This window comes from Sceloporus undulatus, chromosome 10 (assembly GCF_019175285.1).
Source record: "Sceloporus undulatus isolate JIND9_A2432 ecotype Alabama chromosome 10, SceUnd_v1.1, whole genome shotgun sequence".
Classification (NCBI taxonomy): Eukaryota; Metazoa; Chordata; class Lepidosauria; order Squamata; family Phrynosomatidae; genus Sceloporus; species Sceloporus undulatus.
This window is the reverse complement of record NC_056531.1, coordinates 1,494,156-1,515,304: the sequence shown is the minus strand read 5'-3', so window position 1 is coordinate 1,515,304 and position 21,149 is coordinate 1,494,156. Positions and strand designations below refer to the sequence as shown.

Genomic DNA, 21,149 nt, shown 5'->3' with positions numbered 1-21,149 from the left:
TGAAGAAATCAGAGAGCAAAAAGGCAAAACTTTATTCTTCTCTTGTCGTCAAAAATAGTAATTTTCTCTTCTCAGTATCCTCTTACCTCCAACCTTACACATATTGTATTGGCCTGTGAATGAGAATGTACATACTTATACATCAACACATAAAAAATTATGTATGATAACAATCCAGTACTCTTGAAAAGAGGTAGCTGGAGGGGCAAATGAAGATTTCTCATGGTCCATAACCAGCCTGCAGGCCAGAATGTCCTCATCGCTACATTATAGAGTACACTCTCCATGCATACAATAGATCTGGCACCATATGAAACAGCCCTTTCCATTATGGTTCAACACTAACAAAAACCAGCAAAGCATAGTTTGGTAAGGCTACATGCAGGAAGCCTTCCAGTTCAAAACCTTCCAACAATGAACTCTTTCAGCAGCTTCAGTTAAGTTGCCATTCTCTCAGCCCAAATTCCCATTTGCAATATGGGGATAACTCTGGCCTACCTTGCACAGCTGTTGTATAGACAACTGAACAAATGTCAGCAATCTGATTTGAATATCCCAACCCCTTTTGTTCACACCTGCTATCTTGGTTCTTTAGCACTACAAAGCTAGTATTTAAAGCTCTCATTATGCACTGAAACTCCATGCCAGAAACACAGGCTTCTCTGCACTGATTTTTACTGTCTAATTCACTGGCCAAGCACTAACCTGACCAAATACGTATCTGTATAGGCTTCCCCCTGCCAAAGTGTGCCACTGTTGTGAGTCTACTGCAAGGCAATTGTTTGGAGACTTCAAATCATCTGATAGTATGACTAAGGATTCATCCATATGGCAGCTACCCACACTGCTGGCTCAATGCTCAAGCATACAACGAGGGTACATCCAAAGAAGTCGGATGACTTTCCTCCAGCACTTTCCTTACACTCAGTTCTCTAAATAAATAATTAAATGTTCAGTTCAGACATTCATGTTTCATAGCTGAAAAATGTACTATAAAAATACACAGCCACCTGTTTTTGTTGCCATCTTTTTACTATAGAATACATAGTGGGCCCTTGGTATCTTCTGGGATTTGTTTCCAGGACTATCCACGGATACCAAAATCCGTGGATGTTCAAGTCCCATTATCTACTGTGGCACAGTAAAATTGTGTCCCTTATAGAAAACAGAAAAATCAAAGCTTGCTATCTGGAATATATATAGATATAGATATATTCCCCCAAGCCATGGACAGTTGAATCCGTGGATACGGAGAGCTAACTGCACAAGTGAAATATACCATTAGGCTTGTTAGAAGTCTTCTGTCTTTTATCTTTTACACTACCTCCTCAAAATTTAAGCTGAAGTTTGGGCTTCAAATTTTCTTGACAATAAATCCAGTATAGTTTAATGTTAGAATAGGACTGGCAAGACTCTGGGTCAAAATCTTCAACCAAATATGAAGATCTTGAGTCAGTCACTATCTCTGAACCTAACCTACTTCACCAAATCACCGTGGGAATAAAATGAAGAAAGCATCGCTCAAGTTGTATATTGCTCTCTAAAGGAAAGGCGGGAAATATTATTTAATGTAAGTGCTTCCCCTTCTTTCTGCTTAACTGAAAATGTGCTCAGTACAAATACGTGTGTGTCATTTGTAAGAACTGTATTGCTTATATAGGTCATTGAATTCAGGGTGGTTTTTTGGTATAAATCTTAATACACTTATTTTCTTCACACAGAGAACATGCACAAATTGCAAAATGAAATGTGAATGTATCATTAAACACACGACAACAAGCTATGGAGAAATGGGAATCAATGGTTGAGGGAGGAAACTGCAAAATATACTCTTACTAGTGAGCAACCACCTATTTGTTCAGGGACCAACCAGCATTACTGTAATAAGAAAAGAAGGAACAAGGGGTAGGGTATGCTATGCAGTGAAATGCTAAAGAAAGAAATCTGTAATTTACTGCACTGACATGGCATCCACTGAAAGACCAAAGATGGTGTTGCTCACCACTCCTGGCTGACCTCTGGAGTCCCTACTGCCAGTGTAAGAGCTAGACAGGCCTTTGGTCTGATCCTGCAGGGCTCTTAGGAGGTTTCCAGTGGGCAGAGGCACACAACTGTACAATGCAAGAGGGGTTGGCCTGGGGACACTAGCAGCTTATGGTGGCTTGCTACCAGAACTGACTATGTCAGCATAAAGCTGTTCCAGGCCGCTCTCAGGAACCAGTGATGCAGCTGGCCAGAAAGAGGCACTGCAGCTTGCTTCCTGACACACCCAGGCTGAGTCAGGCATTTGCCAGGGGATGCAAGGGCCCAAAACAAGGTTCCACCTTGCCCTAAAAATCGGATTTGGCTCTCCGAGGAGAACAGCCCCTCTTTCCCAGTAAGGACTGAGCTGCTCTCCTCCTTCCTTTCCCTTGGAAATGCTATCACTGAATTACAGTACATCCATTTGGCCCTTCCATTTTACACCCCGTCTGCACTTTTGACCCACCAACGCTGACATAACTGCTTACACCAAGAAAACACGGAAACGTGGTTTCCATCTGACCCAGCACTTCCACTGCCTTCAGTTTGAGCAAGCGTGATCATCTTGTCTAATGAGTCAAGTTGTCTCATGCTATGTCCAAACCACAACAGCCTGAGTCTGATCATTTTGGCTTCTAGTGAGAGTTCATGCTCAATTTGCTCTAGGATCCATTTATTGGTCATTTGGCCAGTCCACAGTATCCACAGAACTCTCCTTCAGCACTACATCTCAACTGAGTGAACTACATCACATTTGAGGGGGAGAGGAGAGAAGAAGCAGTTAAGAAAGCATTGATAAACGGAAACAAATAAAAAGCAATACGCAATAAATTCAATATCCCGAAGAGATAATCAAGGCCTCTCTGTTCAGAGATCAAAATTAAAACCAGTAACCAAAATATATTACTACTAACCCTCACTGTTTGTTCTATTTTAGTTTCATCCCAGGAAACCACAGCTTAAACACAAGTGGTCTTTATTGTTTCCAGGGAGAGGGTCTTCTCGCCAGGTGAGATGTTACCTAGCTGGCTCCTGCTTCTCTCCTAACAGCAACCACAGTGATGGTCATAGCATAGCAACCAGGCCTATGACAATCAGGGAGGTGGGCTGGGAGTTCTTTGCCAAGTAACTAGGATACATCATGTATCAACATGGGAGGCAGCTTCTTGGTTGTAGAATTCCAACTGTGACATACTTTCCTTATGAAGTGTAAATGGTACCCAAAGTGAATTTGCTTCAGTGTTTTGTGAAGTCAAAGGCTTTCATGGCCAGCATCCATAATTTTTTGTGGGTTTTTTTGGGCTATGTGGCCATGTTCTAGTTTTTATTCCTGATTTTCGCCAGCATCTGTGCTGGCATCATCTGAAGCATTCTCTGAAGATGCCAGCCACAGATGCTGGCGAAACGTCAGGAATCACCTCGTCTAGAACATGGCCACATAGCCCAAAACCCACTAAAACGTTTTGTCTATACAGCGATTTCATTTTATTGTGTTCGGTTTTGTATAGTAGGCAACATGTTTTGGGCGATTCCGTAATTTTATATTGATATATACTGTTTCAGAACCCAATGTAAAACATTTTTTTTCTATTTTTTAAAATAAATTCATAAAAACCTCTAGCACCACCAGTAAATAAACATTGTGTGTGTGTGTGTGAGAGAGAGAGAGAGAGAGAGAGAGAGAGAGAGAGAGAGGAATCTCCTAATTTTCCCTGTTTCACTCCTTGAACTCATAAAAAATACAGAGGCTAAAAGATCGGTACGAGTGCATTGCAAGTTTATGTAATCACCTTCCTCAGTTGAAAATCCCTTATCAGCTAGGATCCCCATCTTCCCTGACATCCATTTTCAAAACACCCTTGCCCTCCAAGACCCTTAACTTCCAGCCTATGCACATGCTCCTGAATCCCTACCTACATCTGCCAGACATTGACCACAGAATTGCCCTGGTGGAGCTACCAATGCTCAGTGGAATTTTCTCTCTAGGAATCTCTAGGTCCTTCGGTGCAACTTCTGGTTAAGGTTGACCACAGAGTTGCACTGGAGGACACAGGCATTCCTAGAGAGAATATATTAATAAAATCTGTGAATAATCAAATCCGCAAAAGTCAAAGCCGCAAATGCGGTGGGACGAGCGTACATTAAATGTGTCTATGCATTTGAAGCCTGCAGTCTCATATTCCATAACTAGGAGGCAAAGTTTTCTAATAACCAAAGAAGTTACTAACATACATCAGCATGTGCATGGGCAGTAGGGAGCTGGAGATGACTGGCTGAAGCCACGTGAGGTGGGGGTCCTTGGTTCACGTATACAGATGGAGGTGGCTGGCCAGAGCAGTATAGACTGATCAGATTTCTGCCCGGAGTGAATGTAAGTTGTTCAGGAAACTGCAGAGGTGCACCACGGCAACGTGGTTTCAACTTAGATGCAGGTAGGCACGCTTTATCCAGCTCTAACAGCTATGTAACTACTTGAAGGTTTGGTGTATTAAACAAATGCCTCATCCAACCTGTTCAGAGCAGCGGCCTTTCACAAATGGAAATAAAATAAGGTATAATCCAAGTTTACTGAAGGAATGAGCATGTTCAGTTTTAGGAAGCCATGTCGTCTACATAGACGTTTGCAAGCAGGTTCTCATATGGAACCTTCCTATCAATCACAACTTCACTTTTCCTTCACACAGTTTACTAAGAGGCCCTCAGTTTATAAGCACAGTCCCACTTTTTATGGAGCAAGGGGCTTCCAATATCATTATCTACCGCCCTTGCAGCTGCTATAATACCTCTGCACAAAATATCAGGTAAGTATTCAGCATTGTGTTCATGCTTGTTGGCAGCTGGAGACAAAGACCACGAGTCCCAAGTGATGAGCTACCTCTTCACGCTCCAGAGGCCAGTAAGGAAGCTTCCTTGTCGCTGCACTATTCTGTGCCGACAGATTTTACTCATAAATAAAAGATTCATTAGATATTCTCTGTATCACAATAAGTACATGGCGCCATGCACATAAGCTCTAAGAACAGGCAGCTATGTTGGCCTCCCAAACCTACATTAAATGCCCACACACATTAGTCAGTCATGGAAGACTCTCTGGAGAAGATGACCAGCACACAGTGGGCCACAATACCATAGTTACTCTATCATCTTTTTTTTTTTTAATCACCAACATTCTCCCTCATTTCTTCACATACCATAAGACAAACAACAAAAGAGAGGGGAAAAGACAGCAAAGTAAAAATTGGACAAGTCAATCCTCTACTGCTCCTTGGCAAGCCAAAGAGAACCAGGATGCCAACCAAGCCCCATTTCTTTAGTGGGGAAAATGTGTATGAGGACGGTGACAAGAACATCACTGCTTTTGAAACCTAATTCCTATTCCCACTGGGCTTGGAACAGAATGCTACATGACACACGGCACAAGCAGAGAGAAATGTAAGCTGGAAAGCACATCATTGTAGCAGGCAATGTATTCATTCTTCTTCTCCCAGAGTCTACATTCCTTGGCTAAGCCTGAAGGGTGTGGTGGCTAAACAGTATTATCAGCACAGAATGAAGTGTCACATATTGTGGCTCTGTCCACTATCGTTTTGGTAAGTTTGTCCTGGGATTCTTGCTATTATCTGCACATAGATGTCCTCTATAATAAGCACATGACAGGTGACCTTTGGGCTTCACGTGCCTCAATGAATTAAGGAGTGGATGAGGCAGAAACAGCAACCAAACCAGCAAAACAAGGTAGGAAAGCCAACCCTCCTAGCATTTAATACTACCCACTATTACTGTAGGGTTGTTGTTGTTTTTATCACCACCATCATCTTTATACTCTTATCTTACCCAAGAAGGTCAGAGTGGCTTACACATGGTTCCTAGGAAGCATATTTTCTGGCTATCATTTGCATCTAGATCTCCTTAGCTTTAACAGCTGAACCATAAAACAAATCTTCAAAGCAAAGACATAGCATATGCCTGTAGATGAACAGGATCTAGCTGTGCCCAGGCTCCATACCTGAGGAGCCATAAGGTAACAGATACATTACACAACTAAAGGGCATTGCCTTAGCCCCCATTATGATGCACAGGGGACAAGTTCAATTGTTAGTCCCAGCTAGAGCTCCCTCAAACTGCAATTCCCATGATACTTTGGAAGAAGTAAAGGAGCCAATACAGCTGTATAACACAGATGCTCCATGATAGGTCAGACAACAGTGCCAGAAAAGGCCTTTGCTAAAGATCCTGAGGTTTGTTTGCAACTTGATACTATCCAGGTCTAGAGAGACAGATCCTATATTGTGACAAAGATTAGGAAAAACAGCAAGAGGCTACTGAAGGTTACCTATTTATGAAGAGGAAGAGCAAACAAAACAAAACCCCACAGACAGCAGAAAGAACTGGGATCACCATACTGGAAATCTCTTGACAACTGGAAGACCGTGTACATAGGGAGAATTAATGAGAGTTACTCATGCACACATCTGAACTTTACAATTCACTGTAGCTGCTGGAGAAAAAGACCTGGGGTCAGTGCAGTCAGCTCTCTGGAAGCATCTGCGCAGGAAAAAGAGTCACAGAGCAAATAAAGCATTCCGCCTCTAGTCTAAGGGGAACGCTAGATCCCATAATGCCCTTGACCATGCCAGCACGACTAGAGTCAGCTCAATACAGTTTACCTTAGGCTAGGTGGAGGGCAAAACCAAGACCACAGACACTGTGAATTCATGTTAGGTCCTATTTCCAGCATGAAGGAATAGCACAAGCCATTGCTTTTTCTACTGCAAGTTATAAACTTCCCGGTACCCAAGTAACTATAACAAGGCTTTCCCTTACTTCATCTCTATTCACTGCAATTGGCCATTCATCAACCTTTTCCTTTCCCTATTCGTGTTTGGCTCCCTGGTTCTCTTAAGTTCTCCATTGCCTTCCTGGTCCTGCTCATCCACTACATTCATCTCATCACCACCCCCATTTATGAATAAATTTATAAACTGAACGCAGCTTGCCTTGCTGAGGTTTAACACCTCAGATATCTCAGCTGTCCCTGCTTCCAGCTTCTTTTTCACCTTGGCCTGGTACTACTGGTTATAAAAGGGTTTCCATGTAGCCAAAAGTAGTTTGTACCCCAACTGAGTATACAGATAATGCTCTTCTCAGGCTCTCTGTTCCGGAACAAATCTGTAGCTCAGCTACTTGAAATAATTAAAACATTGAGTTCTCTTCTCAGGAAAGGAGACAGAATTGCAACTGTATCATCCTGTTACAAAACATGTCTATGAGAACTTGCTTCATAAAGATGGCAACCACAAAAATTAAGGGCTTCAGGATGCTGGCCACTCTCAAGGCTTTGGTGAAACCCAATTTGGACATGCTTTTGAAAACTGCTGCCATAGATGTGAACAGATGGCAAACCCTACAGCTACTGTCAGGCTGAGCAAATGTGATCAAAATGAAAGCATTTCCTTTCCTGATATGATTCATGGGGACTCGATAATATGCCTACAGACTCTTGGGGAGTTCCTATGCAGTCTAAAAACCGTCTGCCCAAAAAGAAGCTAAAACTTTTCCCTAATCTTCATCTTTGTTATCTAGACCACTTCCCACCCTTAAACTCAATGCTGATCCCAAAGAAACAATTCCAGTTGGGGCTTGTGTTGATTTATGCTGAAGATCTTTTCTGAGAACTTGCTACTCTGACATACGTTGTACATACGTCGCTACACATCTCCACTCCAGTAAGAGAGATCAATGAGTCTGCATCTTTCTAGACAACTGTTGGCTACGAAAACCTTACTACAGAAGGTGGAGTTGAGTAGCTTGCTTAGTCTGGAGGCAAACAGAATTGCGATCTCTGCTTTCACAATCTTGTAGGCTAAGAGAGAAGTAAAATGACAGAGAGGAAAGGCAACGACTCTAAAAATTGCAGATTCAGGTACACTTTCAATCTCAGCTTTCCCTGCTCCTGAATAGATTCGGCTTTTGAAAGAATTAAAAATTAACTCATCTCCTATTCAAAGATATAGCTGTGTTAGTCTGTAGAAGCAGTACGTAGAGAGATCTTGTAGCACCTTTGAGACTAACTGAAAGGAAGAAGTTGGCAGCATGAGCTTTCGTAGACTTCAGTCTACTTCCTCAGATGCATTCATCTCACTACTGTGTTACAGAGAAGCTTTAGAGATGGAAAGATGTGTGCACCAAATCTAGATGGATTTGAGACTCCTAGAACAGACAAACAGGCACAGCTAGTAGTTGTCTGGAAGACTACCTTCAAAGTAAATATAAATCACCACAAGACATTATAGAATCATAGAATCGTCAAGTTGGAAGAGACCACAAGGGTCATCCAGGCCAATCCCCTGCCATGCAGAAACTCTCAATCAAAGCAACCCCGACAGTTGGCTATCCAGCCTCTGTTTAAAGACCTCCAGGGATACAGGTTTGCTAAAGGAAAAGTTTTTAAGATGCTTGGTAAATAACATTTGCAGGGGCTTTGATGCTACAAATCGGTCATATCCTTCCTTTGGCCCTCAAACTATTGCTCCATTTTGGAACACAGTATTTTGAATCATCAGTTCAGTGCAAATGACATTTCCTAGTCCAGGCCATTTACACCAAGGACATACTTTTATATATTCTGGCTTGGGATCCCTCAAGTAGCTAAGAGCAACGTCCCTCCCCAATAGCCCAATGACAGCTACAAATGGTCGCTAAACATTAGCACAGTCATGTGTACAAGTATGTTTTGTATCATTAAAGGGAGGAGAAAGCAAGAACAAATTACACTGCAAGTTTTGAGACTGACAAAACTTTCCAAGATGGAAATGGCTCCGTTTTCATGGCCAAACTTTCAACTCCCAGGAAAAAGACAGTAAGCTACCTAGGCCGAGAAAAAAGAAGCAAATGCAGTGTGAAAGGACAGCACACCCAGCATTCAGAGATGTTCCATGCGTACATAGCATGTGCTGTGTTTGTGGCGAGTGGGAGCTTGAGATATACATGCTGAAAAGAAAGTGAAACAGCCAGTTCTCGCCTCTATGTGGCACACAGAAGGCCCATGCAGCTTTGGAGCAAGGCAAAGAAGTGAACCCATGGAGGAAGAATTGGTACTGCAGCTAATGCAGTATGACTCATATGTGAATATAAATGGAAGAGCTCTGCTAAATCAAACCAAAGGCCCACATAGTTCACCCTGCTGTTCTCACAACAGCCAAACAAATTCACGCATGCATGCATTCCATTTATGAATTGCTCTAGACTTTAAAGAAATATTTCCAAGTGTTGTACAATAAAAACATCCAAATAGCCCTCTCTACATATACTCTGGGTAAGATAAAGATAAGTAGCTCATAATTATTTGGACTCCCTGCCACCCGATCTTTTTCATATACCAACATTACACTGAACATTTTCGACTCTTTTCCTACAGAGGCCAATAATCTTAGGGACAAGGCATATTTCTGTTAAGCACATGAGTATCCACACAAGTTGTACTATCCAAAAGAAAATGCTGGGCCTAAATCTTTTGTGAGCCACCTTGGGCCCAGTTTGGGAGAAAGGAGGCATATAGAACAAATAAATACCCTAAGGGCACTACATCCCATCTGATCTTGGAAGCTAAGCAGGGTCAGCTGTAGTAAGCAATAAAGAGGAAGAAAAGGTAAAACCACCTCTGAGGATTCGTTGCCTAAGAAAATCCTATGAAAAATGTATAGGGTAGCCATAAGTCAACAGGCCACTTGAAGCCTCGTATGCACACAAGAGAACTTATATTATACATATCGTGGCCAACAACACACATCCAGAGGGCCCATACACAGAACACAAATGCAATGACCCTTCTCCGCTGGTTGTGTCCAGTCTCTCGTCTTCAAAGATATAATCCCCCACTCAAACAAAATGTCCAAATAGCAGTTCAAGGCAATTCAGACATCTGCACGCAAGAGTAAATCTGGGAAAATCAGTACACTTGGCCAAAGTGTAGGTTCCAGACTGAAACCACTTGGAAAGAACTGGGATAAACAGCAAGCAGCAGAATGAAAGTTTGCAGGGGAAAGTGCCAGGCAGACATAGTGAAGGATGCAGAAGTGCCCATCTTAAAGTTATAGAAATGAACAACAGTGGCCAGAATCCTTGTGAAGGAGGGCTTTAAAAATCATGAGAGCTAGAAACTTGTTTTACCTCCTTAACAGGCATAAAATAGAAAGAAACTAGTGTTATCTAAAACTGAGGTTCCCTAAACAAATCTTGCATACACTGAAAGAAATCTCCCACAATTCTGTCCTCCTATGCAAAACAAAACAAAACAAAACAAAAACAAGCAAGCAAACCCAAAAGGAACAGATAGCAGCCCTAGGCATGTGTCAAAGTGAAACTCAGGATTGGATGCAGAAACCACGTCTTTAGTACCCAGGAAGTTAGCAGTAGCCATACTCACATTGCACTTATTCACCCAGTAGTGAAGATCCATGAAAAACAGACATCACAACCCAAATCTCATGCTGCACAAGACTTACCTGTGCTTAGAGGAAGATTTCATAAGGAAGAAAAATAAAATGCAAAGTGACACTGAAAGTCCACAACATCCCCATCAATGCAGAAGGTGAGACCCTTACTCTTGCTCAGCCACCTCTGAGGGATCTCTGCTTTATAACATCTGGGTGGCACAAAGAGAACCAGCAAGGGGGGGAAACCAACAGCCACCCCCATGCACTCCAAGCATCTGCAACCACAAAGACTCATGCTTGCAGTGAGATAACTCCAGATGCTAAAAATAACCAGCTGACTGCAATTCCCACTGTATGTAGCTGGGCAGAAAGACTTCATTTCCCCCAAGCATGCTCCTTTCTACAATGCACCGTTCAAAGCCAAACTTAGGGCAGACACGCAACCAAGGCCTGCGTGGTAACCCCCCTCCTATAAAATACAAAGTCAAAACTTTTGCAAGACCCCAGCCCCAAATTGATCTGCAGATAAGTTTTCCTTGAATCCTTGATGCTAAAGCAATGCACAGATTAGACTTCTGAGAGTTGTGCCTCAGTGTCAGCCTCACTATTCCTGTTTACCTTTGAAGGCAGTAAGAAGGGATGCTACAGGAATCACAAGAGGGACAGAAAAGGAAGACGAAACGCATAGGGTTACTGGTGAACAGAGAAATATGCACAACTATCAAATATGTCCTCTAACATCCAAATCCTGGAACTACTGCAGAATCCTGACCAGTGAGCTATTTATGGGTTTCTTTTTAAAATCTACCCTTTGTAGCAGTGAAGAAATGAACTGGATCATGCACTACACAAGAGCAGAACCACTTACTACCTTACGAAACATGTGCACACAACATAAGTAGTGATTTGTCAAAATAGCTATACTGTTAGGATAAAGAGCTACAGGAGAACGGGCAGCTGAGAGGTAGGTGTATAACCCTTCTTGTGCCCAATTCATGTGCAGCAACATAAACATTCCTCGCTCTACTGTGGGAAGTGGCTTATTTACTAGTCCTCCTCCAAGACGATTTTCAAAGAGATAGCTGTGTTAGTCTGGAGCAGTGTAAAAAGAAAAAAAAGGGGCTGGGGAAAAGAAGGAATCTAGCAGCACCTTTACACCCGACTCATTTCTTTTAGCATGAGCTTTTTCAGATGCATTGATGGAGCTAACTCCTGCAGGAACTGCCAGGTAGCATAGCTAGCTCTCCCTTCTGCACCCCATTTGGCAGTGATAGATGGTTTGATATGGTCCATAGCTCACTTCAAGGTGCTGATCTTGATGGGTTAGCAAGAAACAAAAGTAACTGCTTGGTCATCATTCGGTTAATTGTTGCAGGCGAAATATATGTATCCTGAAATCTGAATTGCAACACTGCCCATTCCACACTTGGATCTCAGAAAAAGAATGTGAGACTATGGATCACTGCAAACATATCTACACCAACATTATACCAGGAATCCTGCTGAACCACAGGAGGATGTCTATAGACAAAATATTTTTAATAGGCTTGGACTAGTTTGTCCTTTTGTTCACCCATAGCCCTAGACTTTTCCCCCTTCTTCTGTTAAAATTGTTTTTAAGCAGCTTTCTTTTACCCTGAGCATTTATTCCTGTCAGGTCCTTTTATTTTTATCAGCCTTATCAGATATAGTAAATCAGACGTTCTCATTTCCATTCATCGCATTACTGAAAATATTACTATCATTGCAATTCCACTAGTAGCAAGGCAATGGGAAAACAGTGACGTGCCTCAGAATTACTCAAAGTCACTTCAGACAAGTAGGTGATTGACCTGGATCTTCAAAGAGCAAACCCAACATGTGGCTCTTTTCACATTAATACTCAGAAAGAGCAAATCTCATTGTGGCATCCCAGATTTCAAAAGAGAAAGGGGGAAAAAAACTCCATGAGAAAAAACTCAGTACTGGTAAATTCTACTTGGGGAACTTTGGAAAAGACTTCTGAATCTGGTTCTTCATAAATGCACAGCAATGTGCTGGCCCCATATCTTTTTCCTAGCAGTTGTCAGTAAAGAAGGAACCAGAAAGGTTTGAAGACCAGCTATACACCAGGATCAAAAAATTGCTTCTCCAGTTTGAAAATGTATATACATGGGTTTGCTCTCTTTATCAAGGCACATCTTTCCCTGCACTTCTTGTGTCTGGTTCAGGAACACAGTGCTCAACTAGCTGCCCTAACCAACCAGCTCTGAGTATTTATTTGAGTTGTTGAACATGTAACATGGTCTTATATGAAGTAGTCCTATACTGAATCAAATTCTTGACCCTGATCTAATACAAAGCAACACAATGTACGCTGACCAGCCTGATCTTTCCAAGCCTTAGAGAAGGAGAGAGATTTCCCAATCCTAATATTTTTGTAATTTGAATAGAAAATGCCAGAGATCAAACTTGGGGCTCTTCTTCTTGTGTAGCACCATGATCTACAGTAGCAGAGCCATGAAAACTGTAGGAATTTGTATATTCAATACGTGCCCATCACCCTTTCAACAAATTATAACCATCGTCCACCCACACATTAAAAAGGGGGTTTCTTTTCTAAAAAATCCAGAGTTATAAGGAAATGGGAAGGGGAGAGCTTCCCAGGCTTCTTCATACAAGTATTGCCTCTCTGCTTAATGAAAAGCAGTCATCACTACAGCTTTTTAGTTAACCTCATTCAAAATATATAGAGAGAAGCTACTACTCAAATTCTGTTCCATGACACAAACTCAAAATAGGATTGTGTGCTGAATTTTCCCCCCCTTCAACCATATTCTACTCACTCACTGCCCTACATTTCTTCACGGAGAATGAATCTCCTCAGGGTGATTCAGCTCTGACTAGGCTACCATGAATCTGGCGTAGCACACTGAAAACCTCTATCAGCAACACCCCCCAAATTCAAGCATCTTGGTTTGACTCGGGAAAGACAGAGAACACAACTGGGATTTTTTAAAGAACAGATTGAACAGGTTGTGTGGTATTTGCATCTCTTTGAAAAAGCCTTACACAGGTATAAACTCTTCATCTTGAACACCAATTATATACCAGATGATCAGTGGGTTATGATGGTTAAGATTTCAGATTAGGCCCAGGGAGAGCCAAGTTCAAATCCCCAGCCTGGGACAGCTACCTAGCCACCCCCAAAGGGTTGTTGTACAGGTAAATTGGGACAGGAGGAATGAGAGAGAGATAACCATGCTTCTGGGAAGAAAGTGTATATAAATACGGACACATCATTCAGCAAGTCTGCCATTAGAAATTGGGCAACGATTCTGTTAAGAGATCCGTACTATGCACTGCACTCAAGCATACCTTGCATGCACAACTCATGCCTGGAATTGTTAACATCATTATTGTCACAACAAACACAGATGCACATAATTAGGGCTAGCCTCTCTGCACACTCAAAGCTAAGAAAGAGACACTCGACTGTCAGATATGAGAGACGAGGTCCCAGAGCGCATACCCCTGCAGATCAAGGTCGCCAAAGGTTCAAGCGTCCCCTTCTACTTACAGGTACCACCGGCTAAACAGGTACACTCAACAGAGGTGCCTCAAAATGGGACCCTGAGCGTGAGCTAGGTTAGCGGGTGAGCAAAATGCTGCCCTTCCAAGATCTTTCTAACTGCATACCACCATAACAAAAACGGAGGACAAAAATCAGGTTTAGCCAGTCCTGCATGCCTCCAAGAGCCAGAGTTTGGTGCAAAGATTTTGAAGGCCAGCCATGCCATTTGGACTAGCAGCCAGTTTGTGAATGTCCAATTCCCTCCCTTGCCATGACAGATATTTTGTGATGACACTCACAACACCTTCTCCAAACTCCAAATGAGTCTGCTTGTTCAAAACCATTGGGATCTTGTTCATAAGGGACACACCACACGGCTATAAGCTATCAGATAGTTTCTTGAATGTTTTGCCAGGGAGCATATACTTAAAACTATCAGGTTAAAAGGAAATATGTATTAAAACTGCATTTTATTGGTTTGAAAGCATTCATTATGACTCTGCCAAAAGTGTTCTGTAAGCTCTTTACATTAAATCGGACATTTTCCTACCACCACAAGTTAAGTAATGAATTCCTCATACACACAGCATGAGCTCACCCTGCTATGGAGACAAGCACATGAACACTGTTCCCATGAGGAAAGGAGGAAGAAAGCCTAATCCCAAGAGGCAGTGGCAGTGCTCCCACCTTCTCATAAAACCTTTCACCATCACAGACCAATTCTCTGTGAATATGTTGTTTCACTAATTGGGGGGGGGGGTCAGTTTTGCTTTACAAAAGACCGTTACAGCATCTTTAAAGCAGAATTGTTCTAAGCACAAAAATATGCTCAGGCTCGGAGCAAAAGAATGGTGCATATTACAAATGTTCTTTCCACTGGTGCAGTTCCCTGGTGAGTCACAACTTGACTCTGGAGAAGGTGCTTCCCTCAGTTTTGATGAATACACCCTATTCTTTCCTTTGGGTAGCTCTGCCTGCTTTTCATGTGCTTCTCTCCACAGGTTCTCCGACAGCTATTCCCCACTTACATGGCTGTCTTTTTCCTTACTCTTCTTTCCTCATGCCTAGGGGCACAACCAAAATTCAAGTTGGTTATTCCTACTTGGCAGGAGGTTGGACTAGATATCCCTTGGGACCTCTTCCAACTCTATGATTCTATAGAAGTTCCGATACAGTAGCAAAGACATCATGAACACCAGCTTAGAGAGCTGCTTCCCCCTTGGAAAGAAGGAAGAATCTTTAAATATTTCCTGATCGGAAGTGTGGTCCTCTTTAGTTACATAAGTTAAAAAGTCTAAACCATAAATGAAAAGAAAATCCACACACCCACACCTTCACGCTGCTCAAAGACAAGTAAATAAGAGGAGAATCTTGACAGAATTAAGCACTATATGCGCTATTGACACTCTGAGTTAGAGGGCCCTTTGACTTCATCCTATTGTTAACATCTGAAGAACGTAAGACGTTAAACCCACTGCAATTGTTCACTTTAAGGAAGAGCTTTGTTTGCTTGGATTTTGACTTACTGTGATAGAGAGGGGTCCTTAAGAGCTAGGCCAAGGGCCAAATGGGATATAACTTGAAGCCAAGTTGAATCCATGAGCTGTCTAGTATACCTTAAAATGTGGATCTACGCGAATCCAAGTTTGGTTACAGCATACACTATATTGCTCTTTCCACTGCCAAGTCATGAAAGATGACTAAACCCAATTCTTCAGTGTCTATGGATCCTCCCTAGCCGACCCAAACTATGATGAATCCAGGAAAGAACTAAGTAAGAAAGCTAAACCCATGAACAAAGTTCTGAATACATAGTGCCAACAAAAAGAGGAAACGTTAGAAAATAAAAGTAAACTGCTCAAGGTTCATACACATAACTGTTTGGACAAGCAGAGAAGAGTGAGTTTTGCAAAGCTGAAACAGATTTCTAGTTAATAGAAACAAGGGGGAAATGATAGCATTTGGCCTCATCAGATGAAGCCAACAGAGAAAAACAGACACATGGGGTTCAAATCCCAAAATGTCCGTGACCTATCGCAGCTTTTAACAGTGTACTGAAGATGTAGTTTATGATCAAGCAGCGTATGGTACAACTGGGAGGATAACCAAGCCAGGCATCCATCATGTGGACAAGTTTCTAAGTCTGTAAAGTTCAGTTCCAAGTTAAATGAATTTGCCTCCAACTCACCAGCATACTACCAGCCAGGGCTGACCAAAGTGTAACCTGCCAGATGTCACTGGACTCCTATCAGACGTAGCCAGCAGTGAAGATTCTGGGAGCTGCAGTCCAACATCTGGACCACCACACTTTGCCCACCCCTAGTCCAAATTTAATGTATGGTCTGAAAAGTTTTCTTCATCCCTGCTTTCACAATGGACATCATGAACTATTCCAATATTTGCTTTCCCACTGTTCTTGCAAGTTGGAAAACAGTCATTCAACTAATCATTGCTTACTTCTTTCTACCTGCACACAAACATACAGAGTTCCTCTATTCCTGAGACTCCCAGAGGAAAGAAAGCTGTTTTCAGGGACCCCAAGCCCTTGGGGTCACTGGAAAGAATAGCTTAGGGATTTTGGAAGCTCTAGTCCAAAAAGGAACTTTTTCTCAAGAGCTGCACCCTTCAGGTATCCAAGCCTCATCATGGTAAGAATGGATTACTGTATCTACTCATGTATACGTCTTAGAAATTTAGGTCAAAAAAGTGACCCCAAAAAAAAACACCTCCATGGTCGACTTATCCATGGAGTCAATGTAAGTACAGTGGACCCTTGTTATACGCTGGGGTTTGGTTCCAAGATCCCCCGTGTATAACAAAATCAGTGTATGCTCAAGTCCCATTAAATATAATGACATAGTAAAATGGTGTCCCTTATAAAAAATGGGAAATCAAAGTAAATTTATACTTTTTTGGAACATATGCTTGAATCCGTGTATAAAAAATCCATGTATAAGAAGGGCCGACTGTACTGTACTTTAACTCTTATTTCAAAGAGGGAACCATCCCCTGGTGAAAAGCAAGAGTATACTCTGTCCTGGAAGCCCTGAACCCCTCTAGTCTCTCATCCATCCCGCCTTAAGAGAGAACACAAAGAGTTATGTCTGCTGGGATTTTATAAGGTCTTTGACATTGTTTTGCTTGGCTTCATCCTTTAGATCCTTTGCTATATGCCCCTAAGCTTTACCCTCAACTTATCCACAGGGTCATAGCAAACTCCATAATTCTGGCCCCAAACCTTGCCCTCGACTTATACATGAGGTTGACTTATAGTCAAGTATATATGGTACATCTTTACATGCAGTAACTCCCACACTTGCAATTCAATGCAGATGCTTCAGTAACAACTTTAAACCATGTGTTCTCACAACCTCTCTCAGTTGATTCCCAAAAACCAGGATGTCACCTACGGCTTTCCTAGCCCACAAATAAGCTTGTCCTTTATTTATATTCTGTTCTCCCTGCAATATTAGACAGAAGGCAGCTCTTTATTCTTCGATCCTTTCCCACCTGTCTCTTCCAAGGCATTTCTCCCTTTTGGCTGATCACATTTCCCTCCCATCTATACCTTACATAATAAATAAATAAATAACTCTTCCTCGGAAGCCATTCACAAGGCTTGAAAACCTACCCCAACCCCCCAAAAAACCCATAGGATGAGAAGCAAAAGCATCATCACAGATACATGATCAAAGGGTCACACTGTGAAGAAACACTGTCCTTGCTTCCCCCAAGCTTTCAGTTTCATTTTCAGTAGATAAGGAAGGGAACAAGTGGATCTCCACTAGAAGACAAGAGGCAGGGTGCAGCCACAAAGATGGTTGCTCTCCTAGTAATGTGTATCGGAGCACTACATACACAGCCTAAGTAGCCAAGTCAAAATTCAGAGACGGGTCATTTTATGGACAAGGAAACGTCTGGTTTCAGTAATACAGATCTTTTATTACTTTTATTATGTTTCAAAATGGGGTGGAGGTGGGAGAGGATCCATAACTGAGGCTGCTAACCTCAAAAGCCCCTCGACTTAACCTACCCCACTGGAGCTACTCTTAAGTGGCATGTGTTGGCTCTTTAGCTTGTTAATAAATGATTGAATGATTTAACGACTTAATTAAGTTTCCTCTATTAGCAAGTTTCTAACTTGATTCATAACTTAACTGATTTTAACGATGGTTCTTATCGCTGCTTAAAACCAGGTTGGTCAGTGTTGGGGAAGACGGTCTTTTGGGTGCTTGGTTAATTGAGCTACGTTGAACTTCATAGAGTAGTATTCACATTGTGAACTGGGCCCACACACTCACTAGCAAGCAGTGCAAGGATTTCAGCCCAAACTAGCATGACACACCTCTCGCTACCACTGCAAACACACAGGCAGCAGATGCTGCAACTGGACCACCTTCAAGGGACGCTTGTAGGAAGAAGCACAACAACAACCACCGATGCACCCCATACCTTCCATCACCTCTCATTGCTGCTGTTCCATCTCTTCTCCACTTCTGCCTAGGCTTCCTTCACACCCAACATGCTCCAACCCAGAATCCACACATGCAATTTCGTCCTCTGACAACGTTTCTAGGCTGGAGCCAGGAGGGAGGTTAACATCTTAGTCGTCCCTCGCTAGGGCTGCTTTTCTCCCACATGGTTTCCCTTGCCCCATAGCTCCCCCCAACACCTCCCCACCAAAGCCAACCCCAACCAGGAAAGTCCTGACTTCCTTTACCTCCTTTACACTGGCCCCATACAGACAGGCCAAAATAACACTGCTTTGGATCACTTTGGAGGTATGCTGTTTAAATGATGCATGCGTCCTAAGAGTTAGGACTGGATCGCTGCTTCTAGACTCTTAATACGCATGCACCGCTTCAACGGCATACCTCCAAAGTGACCCGAAGCAGCTTTATTTTGGCCTGTCCGTATGGGGCCACTGTGTCTCCAAAACAGCGGCTGCTTTCCTCATCCAACTCCCTAGGCTCCTCGCCCCTAGGCCCACAATACCTTGCAGAAAGCATCCAGTTTGAGACCGCGTGAACTGCCCTGGCTCAGTGCTAGGGAGTCCTGTCATTTTGTGAGACCTTTCGACCACTCTGTCAGAGAGCTCTTGAGGCCCCAATATGCCACAATGCCCAGGACTCCCTAGCCTTGAGCCAGGGCAGTGAAAGCGGTCTCAAAGTGGGGTTTTCCCCCCTGCAGTGTTTTCTGGACCTCAATCCTTAGCATGGCAGCTCTCAGACTTAGAGGGGAAAGCCCTTTGGCCTGAGGTGAGAGGTAATGGGCACTTCTGGTCCTTTCCCTGGTGTCACTTTCCCAGGAGCCCAGGCACTTCACTTCCCTTTGAGGGAACCTATTCTTGCACATTGCGCCTTGTGTCCCCTGGCTTTGGCATCTTGAGTCGCTTGTAACTGACAGTTAGCACAAACTCCCCTCACTCTTGGCACCCTCCTTCCTTCATCTGGCATTGCCCATATTGGACGGGAAGACCTTTCGTGGCCCCCTCCCCATCCCAACCGCCACATATACCTCGGCCAGGTCACACTCTCTCAGCCTCAGAGAGTGGCCACAGTAAACCCCCCCTTGGAGGAAACTCACCAAGAAAACCCCTCGAAAGGTTAGATTTGGGGGGGGGGGTCATCATTATGTCGGAAACGGCTTGCAAGGCACACAACGACGACAACAACGTTCAGAAATAAACTCTTTCCTCCCCCCCCCAAAAGCAACCCCCCACTTTTGACCTGGCACAAGATGGGGCAAAAAGGAGGGTTTGCTTCCCTTTCCTGGCATTGCTTTGGGGGGGGGTGAGTTTGGTTTTGGCTTAGCTTCCCTATCCCTCCTCTTTCGGGTTCCTCTCACACTTTGGGGGGGGGGCGTCAATAGCTCTCAGTTTCGACCCCCCCAAAAAACACAACCCTTCGTTATCTTTCCCTCAGGCTTGACTTCCCTTCGCCTCAGGGCTCTTTCCCGCCTCCTCCTCCTCATTCCTCCACAGTCTTTGGAAGGACCCCCCCCCCTTTCATTAAAATAAACAACAACAACAACAACCCAGGCGTCACACTGCTCCGCTTCCTTCTCCCTCCCTCCCTCCCTGCAGCCGAGCCACCTGAGGGGGAAATCGGTCCAGTTTCCTCACAGAAAGGTCGGCGTCGTCATTCAACCCCCCCAAACTGCCCGCTTTCCTCTCCCGGCTCCGGACTGGGAAAAGTTCTTCGGCGCTCTCCGGGCCCCAAACAAGCTCCCGCCGCCTCGACCCCTTGGAAGGGAAGAAGAGACGGGAGCTGCTGAAGCCAAGCGGGAAAGCGTTCGACGCGCACTAAGACCCACCTCGGCCGCCGTCGCTGCTGCTGCTGCTCCGTCTTCTTCTGCTTCTTCTCACCCTGAGGTGCGGTTCCTGCTTCTTCCCAGGCGCGGCCGACCGCGCTCGACTCGCTCGGCGCTCGACTCGCCGGCCTCGAGGTGGGAGCCTCGCTGCCCCGCTTGCTTTTGGCCGCGTCCGACTTTCTCGGCGCTCGACTCTTCGGCCTCCGCCTCGGTTCTCCCCCCTCCCAAAAAAGGGCATGAAAAGGGCGGGGCGAGGCTTGGTCGGCGGACCAATCAGATGCCGGAACTGGCTTCCACATTCCAATAGGAGGGCGGGAGAATTGGGCCCCGCCTCCGAAAAGGGGCGGGGCTAGGCTTGGTCGGCGGGCCAATCAGGTGGCGGGGCTGGCAGTTCCACATTCCAATAGGAGGGCGGGAGAATTGGGCCCCGCCTCCCTGGAGGGGCAGAAACAGACTAGAGGTTAGTTAGGGGCTGATTGCGCGGTGACGTTGGCTGCGGCCGCATTATTATTTCTAATACGTACTAAAAAAATTATTGTTGTTGTTGTTGTTATTTTCTATTGATTTATTTTTTACTATGCTGGCTATTTGCTGTAATAAATAATAAAAGAAAACATCCCTCCAATACAATAAGCATACGATAAATGTCTCATTGGAAGGAGACTCCGGTTTGACCCCGCTTGAACTACCCCGGTTCCAGGCTGTGGCATCCTGGGAATTGTAGTTTGAGCTTTCTAGAGCGGTCTGACTGTTGGACTGCAGCTCTGGGGGCCAGGGTTGCCAGAATACAAACTTGAACGGGCTCCTCTCCCTTTAAAGCAGTGGTT

The 21,149-nt window shown here is 43.8% G+C and overlaps 1 protein-coding gene across 5 annotated transcripts in view; it reads right to left on the bottom strand.

Annotated features, from left to right (window-relative positions):
- Positions 1-20,467, bottom strand: part of TAOK3 (TAO kinase 3) — a 74,636-nt gene extending 54,169 nt beyond the window's left edge. The window contains exon 1 of one of the 5 annotated variants that reach the window (XM_042441481.1): positions 20,326-20,467. The gene's annotated coding sequence lies outside the window, so the exon portion shown is untranslated. The other 4 variants (XM_042441485.1, XM_042441482.1, XM_042441484.1 and 1 more) reach the window with 4 other exon arrangements.
- Positions 20,468-21,149: the final 682 nt, after the last annotated feature.